Source organism: Cololabis saira, chromosome 12 (genome assembly GCF_033807715.1).
Source record: "Cololabis saira isolate AMF1-May2022 chromosome 12, fColSai1.1, whole genome shotgun sequence".
NCBI classification, from domain to species: Eukaryota; Metazoa; Chordata; class Actinopteri; order Beloniformes; family Belonidae; genus Cololabis; species Cololabis saira.
Genome location: NC_084598.1, coordinates 1,597,114 through 1,603,550, shown reverse-complemented (window position 1 = coordinate 1,603,550; position 6,437 = coordinate 1,597,114). Strand labels below are relative to the sequence as shown.

Below are 6,437 nucleotides of genomic sequence, written 5' to 3'. Positions count from 1 at the left end.
CGATGTGCCCCGATGTGGCACTAATGACGGTCTGTTTTAACCTCCCGGATGAAGACGTTTGTGAGTTTCAGAGAGAAGAAGCTTCAGACCTTCCTTCCCCTGGAGACCCCCCCCCCCCCCCGGAGACAAAGACATTCCTGAACACATCCCCCTCCGTTTAATCTCACCTGCAACAACAAAGGAGGCATGTGTGTCTGCAGGCCGCCACAGGCTCCCCATTACCCACAACGCACTGCTGCAGACACACACCCATGTCACAGAGTCATCAGATGTTCAGGTGGGGGGTCCAGCCACCCCTCCCCCTCACACACTCACACACACACACACACACACACACACACTCACACACACACACACACACACACACACACACACACACACACACACACACACACACAACCACACACACACACACACGCACACACACACACACACACATTAACATACACACACACATTAACATAAACACACACATTAACATACACACACACACACTCACACATACACACACTGACGTGACATTTACGTGTATTGGACTCCTTTTTTCATGATCTTTTGTGTGTCACATGAGCTTTTCTGGTTTTTATTAACAGGTGTGGTTCAGTGTGCATCCAGGTGTATCCAGCTGTTTCCCTCCTGTTGGCTCCTGATTTTTCTTCTTCTTCCTCCCGGTCTTCATCATGTTTCGTGGTTTTCATTATTTTTTGATCCAGAATGCAGCAGCATGACTTATTACTTGTTGTTATTACTTGCATATAAAGCCCAAAACGGCTTAGCTCCGCATTATTTGCAAGACCTGATAGTGCCTTATGTTCCTGGCAGAGCTCTCCGCTCTCAGGGCCTGATTTACTAAGATCCTAAATAAAGTACTAGAGTACTAGAGTACTAAATTGCGTGTGCACTGAAAAAGTTTGCACGTGCTGTTGTTGTGTGTTTTGCGGGTGATCAACTAAGAATGCTTGCGCAATTGATAACAGGTGCAAACCGCAGTATTTAAATGACGGTTTGCGCCATGGAGAGTCTGGATGGAAAGCAGGATAGTCGCAAGCACAAAATGAAATTTGACGAGTTGGAGTTAGAGATATTAGTGGAAGAGGCAAATAAACACATTCATGAACTACAGCAAAGAAATTGAAACATTACCAAAAGAAACGCAATATGGGAGAAAATCTGCGATAGAATAAATGCAGTTGGTAAGACAAAAAGAATGGCAGATGAGGTTAAAAGAAGGTGGCAAGATATAAGGCGAAGAACGAAAGAAAAAGTGGCCTTTAATAAAACTTCGGCAAACAAGACAGGTGGAGGGCCTGCGGAAGAGATGCCTCTAACCAGCATTGAGCAGCAGGTGCAGCTCACCTTTTGCGAGGAGCAGATAACTGGGATACCGGGGTATGACACGCTAGAGCCAACTGCAGAACAAGGTAGGCGCACAATAAGAAACACTTTTTTCTCCATGAAAACACGTGATTTATTTATTATCACAAATAAAAAAATTAATGTGCCTCCTCTGGCAACTTTTTGCTGAATAATACTCGATTTAACATTCAAATAAAATATTTCTCCTTTTGCATGTGGAGAATCCTCACCACAAATTGAGCCATCCCCACCCCAGTCCTCAAATCAGGCACCAACAAGCATCCCTGCAGAGCCTCAAAAGCGGACAGTTTATAAGGACATTGACAGAGAGTTGCTGCAAGAACAAAAAAACAGTCTACAGCCCTTGAAGATGGCTTATCTTCCGTTGCGCACGAGGTGCGAGCTGTGTCCTCTATGGCCCGAGCGTTCAGGCGGGATACTCGGGCCATTACTGCGCACACTCGGCAGCTGGTCAGTGCTGTATCTGCTCTAGCGATGGCCATAAATAGAGGGAGAGGGATCCAGGATGGAGTTCAGGCGGTGGTGAGGGCTCTCATTCCCAGCGGTCCCAGAGTGGAGCAGCCGGAGACTGGAGAGGAGGGAGAACTGAGCATTGGCGAGGCGCGCACTGGAGGAGAGGAGAGTCACGTTGGAGCGACGTGTAACCTGCGAAAAAGAAAAAAACAACTTACAAATGTGAAGGCAAAAAGAGGAAAATAACACACAACAATTCAATTCAATTTTATTTATATAGCGTCTAATACAACAGAGTTGTCTCTAGACGCTTTACAGAGACCCATACCCAGAACATGACCCCCGAGCAGTTATTACATAAACAATGGCAGGTAAAAACTCCCCTAGTGGGAGAAAAACCTTAAGCCAAACAGTGGCAAGGAAAAACTCACCTTTAGGAGGGAAGAAACCTTGAGCAGGACCAGGCTCATAAGGGGGGACCCTCCTGCCGAGGGCCAGACTGGTGGGTCAGGGACGGCAACAGCACAGCAGGCAGGTGGAAGCAGCAACGGGATGACCAGGGGTGGGGACCGCAGGCCAGCACGCAGCTCCCGAAGCTCCGGCCCAATCAGCAAGTCCCAGGTTGGGGTGCAGGGTCGGGGAAAGACTTGTGCTCCGTAATGCAAGCTACAAGCCACCCACGACCACCTGCAGGACAAAAGAGAGAAAAGGGAGGAGAAGGGGGGGCCAGCAACGGGATGACCAGGGGTGGGGACCGCAGGCCAGCATGCAGCTCCCGAAGCTCCGGCCCAATCAGCAAGTCCCAGTTTGGGGTGCAGGGTCAGGGAAAGACTTGTGCTCCGTAATGCAAGCTACAAGCCACCCACGACCACCTGCAGGTTCCGGTGTCCGGCAAAGGATGCTGCAACATGGACAAAAGAGAGAAAAGGGAGGAGAAGGGGGGGCCAGCACAAGAAACTACAGGAGCGACTCTGACACACCAAAGTTTACACTACCTAGAGATTTACCAACACCAGCTAGAGGTTTACTAAACACTAACTATAGGCTTTACTAAACAGAAATGTTTTAAGTTTAGTTTTAAAGGTGGAGGTGGTGTCAGCCTCCTTAACCCAGATTGGAAGTTGGTTCCATAGTAGTGGTGCCTGATAGCAGAACGCCCGCCCTCCAAATCTACATTTAGATACTCTAGGAACTACGAGTAAACCTGCACTCTGAGAACGGAGAGCTCTGACAGGAACATAAGGCACTATCAGGTCTTGCAAATAATGCGGAGCTAAGCCGTTTTGGGCTTTATACGCAAGTAATAAAATTTTAAATTGGATTCTGAATTTTACGGGTAACCAATGGAGCGACGCTAACACTGGAGAGACGTGGTCTTTCCTGCTAATTCCTGTCAGTACTCGTGCTGCTGCATTTTGGATCAGCTGGAGCCTATTCAGCAAATTACTTGGACATCCTGCTAACAACACATTACAGTAATCTAGTCTAGAAGATACAAACGCATGAACTAGTTTTTCTGCATCACTCTGCGAGAGGATTTTCCTAATCTTTGCAATATTACGGAGATGGAAAAAGGCTATTTTACAAACCTGATTGACATATGGTTTAAACGACAAATCCTGATCGAAAATAACACCAAGGTTTCTCACAGTTGCACTGGAAGCCATCGCAACACCATCTAATCCCTTCCTAAGATGGAAGGGAACAGGCTCCACTACCTCCTGTCTTACATTTTACAAGACCGGTAATAAAAGGGTTTCTTTAATTTCAGGAAGTAGCGTAGTGTAGCTTAAATATTTGTTAACTGCAGTGGCTGTGAATGTTTAATTCGTTTGGTTAAATAAATTTATGATTAATTGTGGTGTTTTTCTGTGTATTATTGAATGAAAATTAAGAATTAATGTATTCCACTCACAGTTCATGAGAAATGGCCTTGAATTAGAGTGATGCGTGTCTGCAATCCCGCAGCATTGGGTTGTTGCCCCCCAGGGAGCCCATGGTAGTGGTCATCATCATCATCATCATCATCATCATCATCATCATCATCATCATCATCATCATCATCATCATCATCATCATCATCATCATCCTCCTCCTCCATTTCCACAGCAGCATGCTCCGACCCATGACGTTTAGCGATGTTGTACAACATGCAGCAGACAATTGCAATCTTGGCCACTTTTTCTGGGCTGTACAGCAGTGCTCCTCCAGTGCGGTCCAAACAGCGGAACCGGCTTTTCAATACACAAAGGTACGCTCCACAATGTTCCTCGTGCGTATATGGGCTGCGCCTAACCCAAATGTAGATTTGGAGGGCGGGCGTTCTGCTATCAGGCACCATTACTTTGGAACCAACTTCCAATCTGGGTTAAGGAGGCTGACACCACCTCCACCTTTAAAACTAAACTTAAAACCTTTCTGTTTAGTAAAGCCTATAGTTAGTGTTTAGTAAACCTCAAGTTAGTGTTTAGTAAACCTCTAGCTGGTGTTGGTAAATCTCTAGTTAGTGTAAACTCTAGTGTGTTAGAGTCAGTAGTCATAGTTGCAGCTATAGAACAAGACTATAATAGTTAGTCTCAAATATAGCTTTGCGGTAGATATGCTGCTATAGGCTTATGCTGCAGGGAGTCACTGACATGATCCACTGGGCGGTGCCTCTCACCCTTCTTCTCCTCTCCTTTTCCCTTCCTCTTTTCTCCATTTCCATTTTTATTTATTATAAATATCTCATAGCTATCGTTTTTGTCCATCGTTCCTGTAGTTTCTTGTGCCGGCCCCCCTTTTTTCTCCTTTGTGCATGTTTGCAGGCCGGAGCCTCGGGAGCTGCGTTCTGGCCCGCAGTCCCAGTCCCCCCCCCCCATCCCCGGTCATCCCGTTGCTGCTTCCACCTGCCTACGTGGATGTCTGCTGTGTGCTGCTGACGCCCTTCTTGCCACTGTTTGGCTTAAGGCTTTTCTCCCACTAGGGGAGTTTTTACCTGCCATTGTTTATGTAATGGGCTGACACGCCTCTGCAGCATCGCGTGGCAGTCGGGGACAGTGCCTCTGGACTGGCAGACCGGGGTGGTGGTCCCTCTCTTCAAAAAGGGGGACCGGAGGGTGTGTTCCTCAGCCTCCCGGGGAAAGTCTATTCCAGGGTGCTGGAGAGGAGAATTCGGCCGATAGTCGAACCTCGGATTCAAGAGGAACAATGCGGTTTTCGCCCTGGCCGTGGAACACTGGACCAGCTCTACATCCTCCGCAGGGTGCTCGAGGGCGCATGGGAGTTTGCCCAACCAGTCCACATGTGTTTTGTGGACCTGGAGAAGGCTTTCGACCATGTCCCACGTGGCATCCTGTGGGGGGTGCTCCGAGAGTATGGGGTCGGAGGCCCTCTGCTGAGGGCTGTACGGTCCCTGTATGACCGGAGCAGGAGCTTGGTTCGCATTGCCGGCAGTAAGTCAGACCTGTTCCCGGTGCGTGTTGGACTCCGGCAGGGCTGCCCTTTGTCACCGGTTCTGTTCATTATTTTTATGGACAGAATTTCTAGGCGCAGCCAGGGGCCGGAGGGGGTACGGTTCGGGAGCCACTTGATTTCATCTCTGCTTTTTGCAGATGATGTGGTCTTGTTGGCTCCCTCGAGCCAGGACCTTCAGCATGCACTGGGGCGGTTTGCAGCCGAGTGTGAAGCGGCTGGGATGAGAATCAGCACCTCTAAGTCTGAGGCCATGGTTCTCCACCGGAAAAAGGTGGCTTGCACCCTCCAGGTCGGGGGAGAGTTCCTGCCTCAGGTGGAGGAGTTCAAGTATCTTGGGGTCTTGTTCACGAGTGAGGGGAGAACGGAGCGCGAGATCGACAGGCGGATCGGTGCGGCGGCCGCAGTAATGCGGTCATTGTATCGGTCCGTCGTGGTGAAGAAGGAGCTGAGCCGAAAGGCAAAGCTCTCGATTTACCGGTCGATCTACGTTCCCACCCTCACCTATGGTCATGAACTCTGGGTCATGACCGAAAGAACGGGATCCCGGATACAAGCGGCCGAAATGAGTTTCCTCCGCAGGGTGGCGGGGCGCTCCCTTAGAGATAGGGTGAGGAGCTCTGTCACCCGGGAGGAGCTCGGAGTAGAGCCGCTGCTCCTCCACATCGAGAGGAGCCAGCTGAGGTGGCTCGGGCACCTGTATAGGATGCCCCCTGAACGCCTCCCTCGTGAGGTGTTCCGGGCATGTCCCACCGGGAGGAGGCCCCGAGGAAGACCCAGGACACGCTGGAGTGACTACGTCACTCGGCTGGCCTGAGAACGCCTTGGAGTCCCCCCGGAAGAGCTGGAGGAAGTGTCCGGGGAGAGGGAAGTCTGGGGATCCCTGCTCCGACTGCTGCCCCCGCGTCCCGGACTCGGATAATGGGGTGGACAATGGATGGATGGATGGATGTTTATGTAATAATTGCTCGGGGGTTTATGTTCATGTTCTGGATCTCTGGAAAGCGTCTAGAGACAACATTAGTTGTATTAGATGCTATACAAATAAAATTGAATTGAATTTAATTGAATTATTTTGCCTGTTGTGCAATGTGTTGTTGTAGTTGTCATTGTTTTCATTTGGGTTAATAAACTCAGTTCAACTGCAATTTAAA

The 6,437-nt window shown here is 49.2% G+C and overlaps 1 long non-coding RNA gene across 1 annotated transcript in view; it reads left to right on the top strand.

Moving 5' to 3' along the window:
• Positions 1-878: 878 nt before the first annotated feature.
• LOC133456638 (uncharacterized) overlaps positions 879-6,437 on the top strand; it is a 219,415-nt gene continuing 213,856 nt past the window's right edge. Inside the window, exon 1 of the long non-coding RNA XR_009783811.1 lies at positions 879-977. This is a non-coding gene — a long non-coding RNA (uncharacterized LOC133456638). The remainder of the gene's footprint in view (positions 978-6,437) is intronic.